The sequence below is a fragment of the Ursus americanus genome, chromosome 36 (assembly GCF_024610735.1).
Source record: "Ursus americanus isolate L20-20 chromosome 36, mUrsAme1.1.p, whole genome shotgun sequence".
In the NCBI taxonomy this organism is placed as follows: domain Eukaryota; kingdom Metazoa; phylum Chordata; class Mammalia; order Carnivora; family Ursidae; genus Ursus; species Ursus americanus.
The window spans coordinates 5995560-6012297 of record NC_142162.1 but is presented as its reverse complement, the minus strand read 5'-3'; the positions used below and the strand labels follow the sequence as shown (position 1 = coordinate 6012297).

General features: G+C 38.0%; 1 protein-coding gene and 1 pseudogene across 8 annotated transcripts in view; both read left to right on the top strand.

The window, feature by feature from the left end:
- The window catches only part of GABPB1 (GA binding protein transcription factor subunit beta 1), a 71011-nt gene that overhangs the window by 14913 nt on the left and 39360 nt on the right, over nucleotides 1-16738 (top strand). The window lies entirely within an intron of this gene.
- LOC148107028 (small ribosomal subunit protein uS8 pseudogene) lies at nucleotides 3890-9428 on the top strand (annotated as a pseudogene).

Genomic DNA, 16738 nt, shown 5'->3' with positions numbered 1-16738 from the left:
TAATGTTACATAAATAATCCTGTAACAGTTGGTGATGGTCTTGCTTTAGTGAGGGTGAAACTGTTTTGTCACCTCTGACCTATGCTTACCCATTTACCCACCAGTACTGCAGTCCTCTGGTGCTTTGGGAAACATAATTTGAGAAATGCTGGTTTGGGGTGGGCTATGGTTTGGGCTTAGATAGATTCTTACCTCTTGTATATCTTTGTTTTGTCCAGTTGAGTGAAAGGATGGTAATAGCACAGTGTATAGAAATTAATTTAAGAAGCACTAGTGGTTCTCAATCAGGGATATTTTACCCCTAGAGGATATTCAGCAATATTTAGAGACATTTTTTTTAATGTCATAAAATGGGGGACAGGATGGTACCACCGGCATCTAATGGGTAGAGACCAGGGATGCTGCCAAATATCCTACAATGCATAGAAAAATCGCCTACAACAAAGAACTGTCAGGCCCAATGTGCCAGCAGTACTGAGGTAGAGAAATCTCTAGTTAGTTGAATACCAACTATGTGTGCAACAGTGTTATAAAGAACTTATGGGTGTAACTGGCACTAAAAGAAAACCTTGTCTATACCTATGAGAAACTTATAACCTAGCTAAGGCATCTCAAACTTAGTAAGTCTGTGACTAAACTCTTAACACCTGACTCACCTATCCCACTTTGCCATCTTTATTTTGGCAAATAATCCCACTTTTCACCAAGTTATTCAGGCCGAAAACCTAGATGTCATCTCTGATTCCTCTTTTTCTTATACACTGATATCTAATACATAGGGAAGTTCTGTTAGCTCAACTTAAAAATAGATGTTACATCTGGGTAATAGTGGGCTAGATTATTTAGACCAGTCCTCTTTTTGAAAAGAATTGAAACTGTTGGATAAGATCTATAAATACCACCTTAAGGGTTTTGAAGAACTGGAAAAATAGGGGAATCTGGTAAGCCAAATTCTGAAAGAGAGCCTAAACCAAGAGAGGTTAGCAGAATATCTGGAGAACTGAAGCCACTGTTGGCCTGAGATTTCAAGAAATTTAGGTTTCTTTTCATCACACTTGTGGGGAGAGGTGGACAGAAATCAAGATTCAAAGCCTACCCAACATGCGGACATGTGCAGTTTTACAAGAGATCCTTCCTAATTAGGCTTAGACTCCATATGTCTACACCTGTGGGAGAAGGATATATCAGAGCTAATCCCTGTTCCCCTTTCATTGCTTACTTTTCAGCTAAATATCAAGGGACTTCAGGCAAGTTGTCTTGGCACTGAGCAGAGCAGGAGAAAAAGAGAAAAGAAATAAGTCTCTATAAAGTGGCCATAGCCTAGCAAGGTAAGGGAAATGTAAACCATGACTTAATTTAGGGCAGTCCCTGATTTGTAGTGTCCCTTAGGAAATGTTCCCTGGAAGAATACTTCTTCATTTTAAATGTCTCTACAAATAATTTTTTAAGGACACTGACCAGCACATAGTCAAAGATAAGCTGGCATACAAACAGAAGAAGAAACATGAACAGAAACAACAGCAGAAACATATTCATAAGCATCATGTATTAGAATTAGAAGATTTATGATAAAACAATCATGCTTACTGTATTCACAGAAATAAATGACAAATTCAAAGATGGGAAACATGAAACTATTAAAAAAAATTGGCTTCATAGAGTTGAAAACATCAAACCCGACTGCTGGAAATAAAAAAATATGATAACTGAATTAAAAACTTAATGCAATTTACAGCAGATTGCATATCAGAAAAATTATCAAACTGGAATATAGATCAGATAATTATCCAGGACGTAACTTGGAGGCAAAAAGATGGAAAGTATAAAAGACAGTGTAAGAGACATGGAGGATAGAGTAAGAATGTCTTAATTGGAATTCCAGAAGAAGAGGAGAGAGAAAAGGGGGCATTTAAAAGTATCTGGAGAAAAAGAAGATATTCCCCAAAGGAGTGAGAATTAGACAAATGAGTGACTTTTCAACAGCCGCAATGGAAGTCAGAACATAGTAAAATGATGCCTGCCAATATGAAATGAAAAAACCTTGCCAACCTAGAGGTTTATGTCCAGTGAAAATATCTTTAAAGAATGATGGTGGGGACGACTGAGTGGCTCAGTCAGTTAAGCAACTACCTCTGGCTAGGGTCATGATCCCAGAGTCCTGGAATTGAGCCCCACATGAGGCTCTCTGCTCAGCAGCGAGTCTGCTTCTCCCTCTCCAGAGCTCTGTGATCTCTCTCACTTTTACTTTCTCTCAAATAAATAAAATCTTTAAAAAGAAAAAAAGAATGATGGTGAAATAAAGATGTTTTGGAGAAAAACAGATTGTCACCAGCATCTCTCATTAAAGATAATTTAAACCAACACTGTTCAGTAGAAGTTTCTGTGATGATGGAAATATTCTCTATCTGTGCTGTCCAATATTGTTGTCATAAGCCACATAAGGCTTTTGAGCACTTGAAATGTGGCTAGTGTGATTGAGGTACTGAAGTTTTAATTAAATTTAAATAGCCACACGCACCATATTAGTGCAGTTCTATAGGATATACTTTGGGCAGAATGAAATCGATTACCACATGGGAGGAAAGAAATGTACGAAGGGCTGAAAAGTAAAGAAAGTTATACATATGTGGAAAATGAAAGTGAATCTTGACTGCATACAACAGTAAGAATGTCTAATGGATTAAAAGACAAGGCAATAGCAGAAGGGGACTAAGTGGGGTTCTAGGTTCTAAAGTCTTTGCATTGTCTAGAAGGGGGGTAAGTTTAAAAAAACCTTTTTTATGGAAAACTTTAAATATGTAAAAGCAAAGAAGAGTATAATGAACTCCCGTGTATTCATTACCCAGTTTCAGCAATGATCAACTCAAGACTACAATGGTTTCTTACATATTCCTCATTATTTTAAAACAGATCTCAAGTATCAATTATTTAATCCATAAATATATTGTTTTTATCTAAAAAATATATAAGCTTAAACTATAATACAACTATATCCAGAAAAAATAAACATAATTCCTTAATATCATTATTTATTTAGGCAGCATTCACTTTTCCTTAATTATCTGCAAAATGACTTTTTTTTTTTTTAATGCAACATTCACCTTTATTGAAATGTCTTACGGAACAACCAAAAAAAAAAAGAAGTACTGAACATCTAACAACTGGGAACTTTCTCAGGTATTTCCATAACTATCCAAAACAATTTAAAAAAAATTTTTTTTTTTTAGGGCAGTTTTACGTTCACAGCAAACTTGAAGGGAAAGTACAGAGATTTCCCATACACCATCTGCCCTCATACATACATAACCTCCCCCATCATCAGTATCCTCCACCAGAGTGGTACACTTGTTACAATTGATGAACCTACACTGGCATATCATAATCACCCAAAGTCTGTGGTTTATATTATGATTCATTATTGGTGTTCATTCTCTGAATTTGGGCAAATATATAATGACATGTGTCCATCATTATGGTATCATACTAAGTATTTTCACTGCCCTAAAAAAAGCTTTTAAAAAATTTACATTTAGTTTCTTCAAACTGGAATCAAAATAGGGTCCACGTATTGTCGTTGGTTGATGCTTGCTTAGGTCTTTTAAAACAAGATTTTGATTAACTTTAGACTTTAATGCATGGTATAATTTCTAGGGAACAACTACAAGAAATAAGAGAATATAACTTCCAAATCAATAAAAGAAATAGTGAAATGTTAAAAAAGAATCAGTCCGAAAGAAGGCAAGAGAGAAAAGAACTTGAACAGGTAACGAATAGAGAGCACAAAATTAGGTGCTAGATTTAATCATAAATATATAATAATTAAAGATAAAGAGTCTAAATGATTATGTAGGTATCATCTTAGCCTAAGGCACTATCAGCTCTTGCCTGGAATAATTTTATTAGTATTCCGGCCTCAATTCTTGCTTTCTTCTATGGACTACCTATATAAAACAGGAGTAGTTTTGAAAAAAATATGAATCAGCTCTTTCTACCATCTTTCCATAATGGTGCACATGAATGTCCTGTCAGATTCTCTCAAGAGCATTAACAATGCCAAAAAGAGAGGCAAACACCAGGTTCTTATTAGGCCAGGCTCCAAGTCATTGTCCGGTTTCTGACTGTGATGATGAAGCATGGTTACATGGGTGAAGTGGAGATCATTGATGATGACAGAACTGGGAAAATTGTTGTGAGCCTCATGGGTGGGTGAAACAGGTGTGAAGTGATCAGCCCCAGATTTGATACGCAGCTCAGAGATCTAGAAAAATGGCAGAAAAATTTGCTCCCATCCTGCCAGTGTGGTTTCATTGTACTAAGCTGGCATCATGGACCACAAAGAAGCAAGACAAAAACATGCAGGTGGGAAAATCCCGGGATTCTTTTTCTAGGGATGTAATACATGTGTGCAAATAAAATGCCTCAATGGACAGCATATACATACACACACACACACAATATATATATATATATATATAAATCGTATTGCAACACTCTCCTGTTTAAAACATTCCAACAACTTCCCAGTAAACTCAATAAAATCCATACTTCTTACTAGTGCCAAAAGGCCCATTTCTTCTCTGTGGTTGCATATCCTGCTATCCTTTTTCCCCTCTAGCCCAGAGCCCTTGTATTGCTGTTCCATCTCCCTGGATCACCAGGAACAGTCAGAATTCTTAGTTCTTAAAAACAAACAAAAAAACCCAACAACAACTTAGTTCTAAAAACTGGAAACCTCGTCTGGTTAATTTAGTAGAAAAGAAATTGTCACAAGAAGAAACCACTAACCACTGCTGTCATTGGAATCTGCTTCCATTCTTGCCATAACAGATTCCGTATACCTCCTGCTTTTTTATGCATTATCTTCTAAATTAGATTCCAGCATGGATGCTTCTTTGTTGGAAGGAGGTCATAAGACTGTACCTAGCTGCATGGGAGACTGGGAAAGCAAGTACTTAGCTTATGCTGAGCAGCCAGAAGAGTGATCTGTCCTTCATGATGTTTTTCTCTGGAATCCTTCCTTGCTCTCCTTCCTCCCTTAATTCACAGTTCTACTCAAATGTCCTCTCCTCAAAGAGGCCTTTCCTTAGACTTTGTCTAAAGTGACAATTCCCCATCTCTAATCCAGTATTCTCTCTTTTCTTAACCTGTCCTACATTTTCTTCATAGCATTTATCCTTACCAATTGATTGATTGATGATTGTTATGCTCCCCCAAGAACACAAGATCTGTGAAGGTAGGGACTTGTCCACTTTCTGTTGACACATACATGCTCAGTAACCATTTGTTTAATGACTGAAGGGGAAACATAGGGAAACATAGATCTGCCATAGATTATGAGAAAGTTTAAAGGGAAGCATTATAGAAGAAATAGCTCATTTAAGGAAGGCTTATTGGAGAAGAGAAATTTTTAAAATGGGCTTTGATTGAGGTATCAGATTTGGAGAGAAGATATATAGCAATCTAAACTGGGCAAATAGCACAAGGGAAGAAGGCATTGGGTCTGGAATAGGTGAGCACATATTGAATAAGGAAGAATTGTTTAGAATCTGATGGCTGTTGGGGTCCTTTATGAAGTGGAAGTTGAGAAGAATGGACGAGGTAAAGGTGTGAGGTTGGAGCAGTTGATAGATGGCCTTGAACTGTAAGGTGGTCTTTTGATTGATAGAGAGTAAAAGATTACTAGTGTTTTTTTTTTTTTTAATTAAAAATAAACTATGGTATTTTCATATAGTACTCTGCGGGTATAAAACAGAATGAGGTAAATCTCTATGGAGAGATTTCTAGGATATATATTTTAAAAAAAAAGCGAAGTGCAGAACAGTGTATGTAGTATGCTCTTTTGGTGTAAGAAATGTGTGCGTGGGAATAAGAATACATACACTAATTTGTTTCTGTTGCAAAAAAGAAAAACTGAGAAGACAGACCAGAAACTAATAAAATGGTTGCCTTGTGGTTGAGGGGAGAGGGTGAGTGGGAAAGGTGTGAAGGAAACAGGAATGGAAGTGTGATTTCTGAGTTTATTTAGTTTTGACTTTCAAATTATGTAAATATTTCACACATTCAAAAGTTACAATTAAATGAAAATAAAAATCTCTAAAATTGAGAACTTAAACAAATGAACCTATGTGTATATCAGAAACCTATGTGTATATCAGAATAGTTACTTAAATACATGGAGGAAAACACAATCTCAAGTGACTTTGGAGCTCAATATCAAATGGCATATATGCTAAGGACAAAAAGAACTGAAAGAAATCTTAAACTTGATTCATTCTATTACTAGTTGTAATATTGATATTTCTATTTTGATATCATTTGATACATGTCATAGGTTAAATCCAGTAGGTTTTTATGCTTATATGTTAGAAACCAATAGGAATACAAGTATAAAATCAAAGAAGCTAAGGAAAAAGAATATTTATAATGATGAACTTGAATTATAGATGTCAGTTTGAGTTCAGGATTTAATATATGTGTGTGTGTGTGTGTGTGTGTGTGTGTGTGTGTGTGTGTATATATATATATATGTAGTCTGTCTTTCTTTCTTTCTTTCTTTCTTCCATCCATCCATCCATCCATCCATCCATCCATCCATCCATCCAAATTTATCTTTCTTTCTTAGCTCTGTCCACTGAAAGGAGCTAGAAACGGTATGTTACTTTGGTAGATGCGAGTATTTGCATTACCCCAGTTTTGGTCTTTAAATACTTCCATTTAGAATCCAGGGCTCCTCAAAGAAATGACTGATTCCAGGACTGGGGCAGGGAACATACCTAGTGAACCTGGAACATCTTGTGCCAGAAGCAAGAAAGCTTTCAAAGACACAACAAAAGCCTACCTGAAGAGGCTCTTGTTGGCCAAAATTGGGACGGTTTGAACATAAAAGAGAATAAGGAGAATAATTTGAAACAATATATGACAATAAAAAAACCAGACAAATGGACATGGCTGTTACACCTATCCTTTACTCTGAAAATTGGTAATTTAACATTTGAACTGCTTTTTTAGTAGAAGTGTATTACAGTTAGTGAGGAATGCCAGATAATAAATATGGAAAGAATTACAGAATTAGAAAGTCACAATTTGTTACCTCCTTTTATAAAATATTTGACTTGGGCCAGGATCATTAATGGGTGCTAAAATTGTTAGGCAAAAGGTTCATTGGGAATTGGATATTTGCATGGTGCCAAAACACTTCACAGAGTACTAGTTGGTCTCAAAACAATAAAACTTTACAGTGGAAGGATCAGGCTATTAACCAGCCTAGTTATTAATCTTAGTATCACTAAAAATGAACCAAAAAATATGTGCTTCCTGATGTGATCCAATATCAAGTATAGTGTATCAACCCAAGGTTTTTTGTACCAAATTTAAAATCTGAATTTAGTCAAATTTTACAGACTAACTTTCAGTTATAAGAAATATGGGAGATGAGGGCACCTGGGTAGCGCAGTCATTGGGCGTCTGCCTTCGGCTCAGGACGTGATCCCGGCATTCCGGGATCGAGTCCCACATCGGGTTCCTCCGCTTGGAGCCTGCTTCTTCCTCTCCCACTCCCCTGCTGTGTTCCCTCTCTCGCTGGCTGTCTCTCTGTAACATAAATAAATAAAATAAAATCTTAAAAAAAAATATGGGAGATGAAAGGAATTAAGTACTACCTTCGAGGAAGCAACCAGAAAGAATACAGAATGTGAGATAGAGATGAACTGGCCATTTAATGTCATGGGAGAGGAAAACAAGGGTGGGGTGGGGGAGGAAGGGAAATTGTCCTAGAATATAATTAATCTAGAGATATAACAACCAAGTGCAGCATGTGCCAGCTGTAAAGTACATTTTTTTAGAAAGGAGTAGGATGAAGCAAGATGGCCAACTTTTAATTTAGAATGTGGGTGATGGGCATATGGGTGTGTGTGTTTGTGTATATACACATCTATTCATTTATATGCATGCACATACACTTTTCTATATTTGAAAGATTTTATAATAAAAACTTAAAAATATTTTTCTGTTGATGGACACTTCGGTTGTTTGTAGATTCTTTTTTTTTTTTTTCTATTACAAATAATGTTTCTGTAAACGTTCCTATACGTGTTTGCTCTCCTTGTGTGTGTGTTAAGGAGATATGGCAGCTTCCTAGTAGTGGAATCCCTGGATCAGAGGGTAGGCATTACCTTCAGCTCTACTAGATATTGATAAATTGTTCTTCAAATGGTCATACTGAGGAGGATTTTAGACAGGGGAATTATGAGGTGTATGTCTTCTCTACTAGGTGATGAATTCTTTGAGTATAGGGACCATGTAGAGACTCATATATAAATGTTTGAGTTGAATGAAATTGTATTTTAGTGGGAATGCCTGGCAGTAGGATGGGGAAATTAGAGTTAGGTCAGCCAAAAGGCTATTGTGATGTTTAAGGTATGAGGCAATGAATGTGTAAGACTAGAGGTAGTGGAGAGGAAGGGATGAATATGAGAAAGCTTGGAGAGAAAGGATCTAAGTGTATGTGTTCTTATTGTTGGGGAGGGTATTGATGATTCACTGTTGTGACTTATAACACCCAGTAGTTTGTTGGCTCCATTTTATAGTAAGTGGGTAAGTTATGCTTCCCTATTAATTCAAAATCATCTAATGGCCTAGTTCCAGTAGAGTTCTAGCCTTGTCTTCATCTTCATCTTCTGCTTGTACTCTTTTTTAAGCCTCAGTCTCTTCCCGGGATAAATCTTTGTGATTAGAAGAGACTAATAGTTGAATGGGATAAAGAGGCAGTGGGTTGCAAAGAAGAGAAGAATTTATGTAGTAGTATGGGTAGAATTTATGGGTAGCTTCATTCCCAAGTGAGTTTGTGAAGTCTTCCAAAGCCAAAAGATATCTTCCTTTAGTTTTTAAAGGGAAAGTCTTTCCAGTGTTATAACAGGGATAGTTCGTCAGATGCAGTTTTTCTTAGAGAATGTCCTATATCTTATTTTCGAATGTTGCAACTTTTTGTAAATTCTAAAGTTGGTGCCTTCAAGAAGTTTTTGTTTCAGATTTTATTTATTAATTTGACAGAGTACAAGAAGGGGGAGCAGCAGAGGGAGAAGCAGGCCTCCCACTGAGCAGGGAGCCTGATGTGGGGGTTGATCCTAGGACGCTTGGATCATGACCTGAGCTGAAGGCAGAAGCTTAACCAACTGAGCCACCCAGGTCACCCAAGAAGTTTTGATTAATGGTTCTAGAATAGCTCTGTCCAGGGGCACCTGGGTGGTGCAGTCATTAAGCGTCTGCCTTCGGCTCAGGGCGTGATCCCAGCGTTCTGGGATCGAGCCCCACATCGGGTTCTTCCACTGGGAGCCTGCTTCTTCCTCTCCCACTCCCTCTGCTTGTGTTCCCTCTCTCGCTGGCTGTCTCTGTCAAATAAATAAATAAAATCTTAAAAAAAAAAAAAAGAATAGCTCTGTCCAGCAGAAATATAATGTGAGCCGCGAATTTAAAGTTTTGTAGTAGCCACATTAAAAAAAAAAAAAGAAACGGGTGAAATTAATTTTAATAACATTTTATTTAATCCTGTATATCCAGAATATTACCATTTTAACATGTAGTTGACATCAGAGTTATTGTTTTTTTTTTTAAGATTTTTTATTTATTTATTTGACAGAGAGAGACAGCCAGCGAGAGAGGGAACACAAGCAGGGGGAGTGGGAGAGGAAGAAGCAGGCTCATAGCGGAGGAGCCCGATGTGGGGCTCGATCCCAGATCGCCGGGATCACGCCCCGAGCCGAAGGCAGACGCCCAACCGCTGTGCCACCCAGGCGCCCCGACATCAGAGTTATTAATGAGATATTTTACATTCTTTTTTGGTACTGGTGTGTTACATTTAAAGCACAGCTCCATTTGGTCTGCCCTAATGCCTAGTAGCATTATCGCTAGTGGCTCAGTTGAAACCTTTGAATTCAGTTTGGTACTGATTTGACCCATGGTCATTGAGGGTGGCCGTGGGCCATGAGCTGATCTTGCTTCATAGACCGGTTGCTGGTTATTAGATAAATTCTGGTTTCCTGTTCCCATTTTTTATACTAACATGGCAGGTGCAAGAGTGATTTTGAGGGTCCCAGACAAAGCCATTATCCAGATTTACTGGTTATGTTCACAGTTTTCCCTTTTGCCTCAGAAAACGTAGAACTGACCCCAGATTTTTTTGGATCAAATCTGACAATTTGAGTTGCTGCCAAAGAAAAGAATATTCAGGTGAGTTCCAGTCTCATTCATTTGTAAGGACTTCAGTTACAAGGCTGACAGGAATTCAGTGAACATTTTATTAATTGTGACATTTCGTAGAATTTGTGAAGCTGTCACCTTAATTTGCATTTAAAAAGTCAAATGTTATATGACCGTTGGTTATCCCAGGTATTTCTGGGGTTTCTGCTGTGTGTCTAATGTTTATTCAATCAATGTTTGTTGAACCATTTACCAGGCACCATAGTTCAGGCACAGTGACAACACGTAGCCAAGTAAACAGGCACGTGTAGTGTGGTCTGATAAATGCCGTGATGGAGAGAAACTTAAGATGCTAGAAGAATACACAGGAAGGACTCTTCATTTAATTTAGGGGGGATCAGGGAAGGTTTCTCTGAGGAGATAAGCTGAACTCTGAAGAACAGGTAGGAATAAATATGGCAAAAGTGGGCATGGAGAACAGAACATCCTTCCTGGCAGAGGGAATGTTTTGTATAGATGCCCAAAGGTGAGAAAAAGAGCTCAGTACAGCCTGTTGTCTGGAGTATAATGTGAGAGGTGGTGAGTGGTATAAATAGAGAGATGGCAACAGATGCCAAATGTGAAAGGCCTTGAATCTAATGGCAAAGAGTTTGACTTTATCTGAGGTAACTGACGAGGGGCATGATTTCTGTTTAAGATTGACTAAAAAGTTTGGTAGCAGAATGGAGACTAAATTAGAGGAAGCCAAGACTGTGAGGCATAGACACTAGTTTAGAGGTTCTCTAGGAAAGAAAGGATGGAGGGATGAACAAAGTTTGTGGCAGAGGAGAAAATACTGTCAACATTTATTTATTTATTTAAAAGATTTTATTTATTTATTCATGAGAGACAGAGAGACAGAGGCAGAGGCAGAAGCAGGATCCCCGCGGAGCAGGGAGCCCGACACAGGGCTCGATCCCAAGACTCCAGGATCACGATCTGAGCTGAAGGCAGATGCTTAACCGATTGAGCCACCCAGGTGCCCCTATTTATTTATTTTTGAGAGAAAGAGAGAGCGCGTGCGCTTGAGCATGCACAAGCAGTGGGGTAGGGCGGAGGGGAGAGGGAGAAGCAGACTCCCTGTTGTGCAGGGAGCTCGATGCAGGGCTTGATGTTGGGCTTGATCTCAGGACCTTGGGATCAGGACCTGAGCCGAAGGCAGACTCTTGACTGAGCTACCCAGGCATCCCGAACATATGTTTACTGAAGGCCTACTCTCTGTCATTGGAAAGAGGTAGAAGGATTTAAGAGACATTTAGGAGGTAAAAGTGGCAGGTCTTGACTGATTGGAGTTGAGGTGGGTGGAAGAAGGGGTCCAGGATGATTCCAAAGTTTCTGAACCATGGAACAAGCCACTACTTAGACAATTTGACTTCTGAAGTGCCTTGGCTCTCCTGGTGGAGGTATCTATCCAGTTGAATATTAGGGTCTAGGGCTTGGAGGGAGGCCTGGACTGAAGATAGATTTGAAAGTCATCAGGTAATCATGGCTAAGAAAGATAAACTTGCTAGAAGAGAGAATGTAGGGAAAGAAGAAGAGGGCTGAAAAATGAAACACTGAGGGACTGCCGATATTTAAGGGGAGGAGAAAAGGGATCCAGTTGAAAGACCCATAAGCTACCATCTTGCCTCCAAGCATTTTATAATTTAAGTAAGACACATAAACATGAATCATTTGGTGACCAGTGCAAATCAGAGTCTAATTTGGTGCTAAGTTTCATTGTACCACCTCTTGTGTTTTATGTGAAATGAAGCTAGGTATGTAGAGGTTAGTGTTTAGGCCAGAGAGTAGCACTGGTAGTGCATGCATTCAGTAGGGGACGTCTAGCCACTGGGAGGACTCAGACCACGGGGTATAGCATAGTGATTGTGAGTATGGACCCTGGATCCAGACCGCCTTGGTTCAAATCTCCACTATCAGTATGACCTTGGGCAGTGTAACCTTCTGTGCCTCAGTTTTCTCAACTATTCAATGATGGTGATAGTAATTCTGCCTTGATGTTGTTGTGAGACTGAATGAGTTAGTATGTGTAAATTCTTTGACTGTATCTGGCACAATCTTTCTCCTGTTCTTTGTTGTCTCTCTGCGCGCACGTGTGCGGGCACACATGCACACACACACACACACACGGCTATGTTATACCCTACTGTATTATACCCACTGTATATGTATTGTAGTGTTATATAAATGTTAGAAATTATCATCATTTAATAATTGGTGAGTCAAATGATGGCTCTAGTTTTGGACAGATAGGTAAGCCCCAGAGAAGGAAAAGTTTCCCAGAGGAGGAATGTTCCTTCTATGAAACTTAATGTGAAAACACATGGTTTTAAGCAGGCTTTCACTGGTAAAGTGGGTGAAAAAATGATATGAGAATCCCCATTCCCCGATTCCCAGGTGGATGCAAAGAATGCCCTCTTAATAGAAAGCTTTAAAGATGTTAAAACAGTTGTGTGTGGTGCTCTCCCTGCGTGGTAGTGGGATTGCCTCAGGTCACATTTTCTTAAACTTATTCTGGAAGGAAATGTTTTATCAGCTTTGTGAGTATGAGTTCACCGGGTCCTTGGCCTTGACTTTGGGAAGATCTAGATCTGGAATCAAGGTTCTGGCTTTGGGGACTGGGAACCTTGGGGAGAAGCTGTCATCGTATACCGATAGTGGGAGTGTAAATTGGTCTAATAGTTTGGTAGATAATTTGATAGTGTCTGTCACAATTAAAATGTGATTTTAAAAATCTAGCAATTATACTTCTGAGAATAATTTTCATTAAAGTGCTAACCCAAGTGTATAGGTGTGTTGCAGCACTATGTGTAAAGATAAAAAATGAAAATGGGATTGAATAATTAATGTATTCATACTCCATATGTTTCCTATTTCTATAGTGTAATACTTTCCTACTTGCTGTAACAAATTACCACAAATTTAGTGCCTTAAAACAACACAAATTTATTATTTTATAGTTATGGAGGGCAGAAAACACAAAACGAAGATTTTAGCAGGGTTGTGTTCCCTTCTGGAGGTTCCGGGGGTGGGTGGGTGGAGAATCTGTTTTCTTTCCTTTTCTAGTTTTGCAAGACTGCCTGCATTTCTTGGCCGGTGCAGTATACCCCCATACCCCCCCCCCCCCCATCTTCAAGGCTAGCAACTATAGCAACTTCAGATCTCTCTCTCTCTCTGTCCCCTCTGAACTCTGTCTCCTTCTCTCCTGACCCTCCTACATCCCACTTGTAAGGACCCTTGTGATTATATTAGGCCTATCGAGATTATCCAGATCTTCCTATCTCAAGATCCTTAATTTAATCATACCTGGAAAGTCCTTTTTACCACATAAGCTAACATTCACAGATTCTGGGAATTAAGATCTAGACACCTTTGGGGGGCCATTATTCAGCCCACACTTCATAATACTGTGTGGCTAGTAAAAAGTATGTTTTTATCTGTGTGCATTTAGAAAGATGTCACTGATAAAACAATGAGATCCTGTGAAGTGAAAAGAAGCAAGTTGCAAAACCATTATAATATGATCCTTTCTTGTGTTTTGTATTTGTTTGAAAAAAAGCATTGTGCCTGTGTGTATTTCTACAGGCATAGAAAAAATCTAGAAGGCTACACACTAAACATTTAAATAGTGGTTATTCCTGGGAAATAAGACCACCAGGAAGTATGGGAATGACTTTGAATTTGAATGATGCATTTTTTATATACAGTGAACATGTTTTGTTGATTGTAATTTTATTTTTATGAAAGTATACATGTACAAAGTTGAAAAGTAAAAAAAATACAAGGTTTATGATAAAAAACAACAACCCTGCAGTCCCTTGTGTTATTCCATCCCACCCCAGAGCCTTCTTTCCCAGAGGCATCCATTCTCTTTTTGCTGTTTTTTCCCCTAGTACTTCCCTCCGTATTTTTAAATAACAAGCTTATGCTATTTATTGATTTTTCTGTATTAGATATCTTTGACTTCCCAGTTATGAAGATGAAGCTTTGGCTATCTTAAACCAAACCTCTAAGCATATTTTTCCTTACTCTTCGTTTTTTTATTTTTAAATTTTTTTTAGGATTTATCCATTTTAGAGAGAAAGAGTGTGCACATGCATGAGCCAGTGCTGGGTGTGGGAAGGAGGGGCAGAGGGAGAGAATATCCAGGCAGACTCTCTGCTGAGTGGGGAGCCCAGGGCAGGAGCCTAATTCCACCACCTATGAGATCATGACCTGATCTGAAACCAAGAGTTGGCCACCCAACCCACTGAGCCATCCAGGCGCTCCTCACTCTTCATCTTCTTTAATAGAAGTACACCAAAATTTTTGCTTGGATTAGTATTCAGTGGTTATTGCAATCCTGGAACTACTGTTCTTCACTAACCCATGCCATGTATATGTTGCGATTACATTTTCTTCCTTGTGTAGGTTTTTTTTTTTCTTCCCTCTGAAAAAGAAATTGTGTACTTTTTTCTTTTGTTTAGTTTTCTTGTATCCATCATTAACCCATGTCAGATTCCCCACTGGAAATCTCATTCTTTTCCTGGGAGTCTTATCGGCTTATCTTTTCCTTGGAGACCTCCTTCTGGAACCTCTGTCCTCTGGCTCCAATCTGGATTTGCTTTCCAGGTCTCCGATACAGCACATCTTGGGGTCTCCTTTATCATTATCTTGGGGATCCTCTTCCACTCTATTTAGGTTGGATTCCTTATTTCCTGAAGCCCTTGATTCTTGTTTTTGTTTATTCCTGGTCATGGAGGAGTACATCTTTTGGTGGTTTTCTGAAACAAGGGTCTATGGGAGATGATTTTTCTTTAGATACTTTATGTCTGAAAGTGTCATTTTTAAGTTAAAAAAAGTTAAAAAAAAAAGCCCACTAGACAAAATGGAAATGGGAGAAAATTCCAAATATACCAGAGTTCATATGATTATTTTTTTCTTCAAAGGAATCGCACAGAGAAAGACTTGAAGGGCATGTTCTTTTATATCCCTGCAGATTCCCAATGTTCTCTAATTTAGAACACAAGAGTTAAGAATATGGCTCTTATCTTTGGACTAAAACTAGTACCCTTTGGTAAGTCCTTCTATTCTTTGTCCCCTTTGCAAAATGGGGACCATAACTGTTGCGGTAAGTCTGTTTAGATTACATGAGACAACATAGGTAAAGATTTCACAAGATGCCACGTGCTACTTATTATCCAAGTTATTGTCTTTTTCCCCCCCTCTTTTTAAAAGAAGATTTTATTTATTTGAGAGAGAGAGAGGGCACGAGCAGGGGGAGGGGCAGAGGCAGAAGCAAACTCCCTGCAGAGTAGGGAGCCCGACATGGGGCTTGATCCCAAGACGCTGGGATCACAACCTGAGCTAAAGGCAGAGACTCAACCGACTGAGCCACCCAGGTGCCCCTATTTTCTTATAGGAACGTAGGCAACGAAATTCTTAGGCCCAAGAATATTTTCATTTGTACAGTTAAACACATGGTTGTAATATGCTTAGTTTTACTTAGAGTCACATTTTACATGCTTTTACAATTAAAATATCACTGTCAACATCTAATTTCTTACATTACAAATGTTTTTTATCTGTAATCTAGTTTTGGTGAAAAGCTTTTTATAAAAGGCTTTTGTGCTTATTCACGTATTTATTCTTTTCAACATTCTACTTGTCTGCTTTATAGATTAAATGCAGGATATGAGATGTTCACATTTTTTCACTGAAGTGTCATTACTTAGATGCAACGAATTCCTATTACTATTAGAAACTAATAAAAGTTTATTTTTAATTACAGGAGTAATATGTGCTCATTATAGAAAACTTATGAAATAAAGAATAGAAAAAGGAAAAATCTATAATTTTCATTATCATGGTATATCATATTTTGCTTCTGGGTACTTTTCTATGCACTTTTTACATAGTTTGGATCATGGTGTATATTTAGTTCAGAGGCTTGATTCTAATATTGTTGCATATTACTTATAAAAATCTTAAATGACTATATATAGTACTGGTTATCTTTTAGACATACATACTGGAATTTACAGATAAAATGATGTCCAATATTTGCTTCAAAATATGTGTGGGTGGGAAATGGGCAGCCCGTAAATTGATAATATTGAAGCTAGTTGGTTTCTGTGTGGAAGTTCATTATACTGTTGTGCCTATTCTTGTATTTGCTCAAAATTTTCCATAATAAAAAATAAAATAAATGAAAGCTTGAGTATTCCATTATGATCTATCTTAATTTCTTTTTTTTTTTAAGATTTTATTTATTTATTTGACAGAGAGAACACAAGCAGAGGAACTGCAGGCAGAGGAAGAGGGAGAAGGCTCCCTGATGTGGGGCTCAATCCCAGGGTCCTGGGATCATGACCTGAGCCGAAAGCAGTCCTTTAATTAACTGAGCCACCCAGGCACCCCTAATTTCTTTAACTAATCTTGTATTAGAACATTTCAGTTTTTCCCTATTTGAAGTAACATTACTTTTAATATGTTTTAGATAGTTTTCTTGTGACAGACTTACATG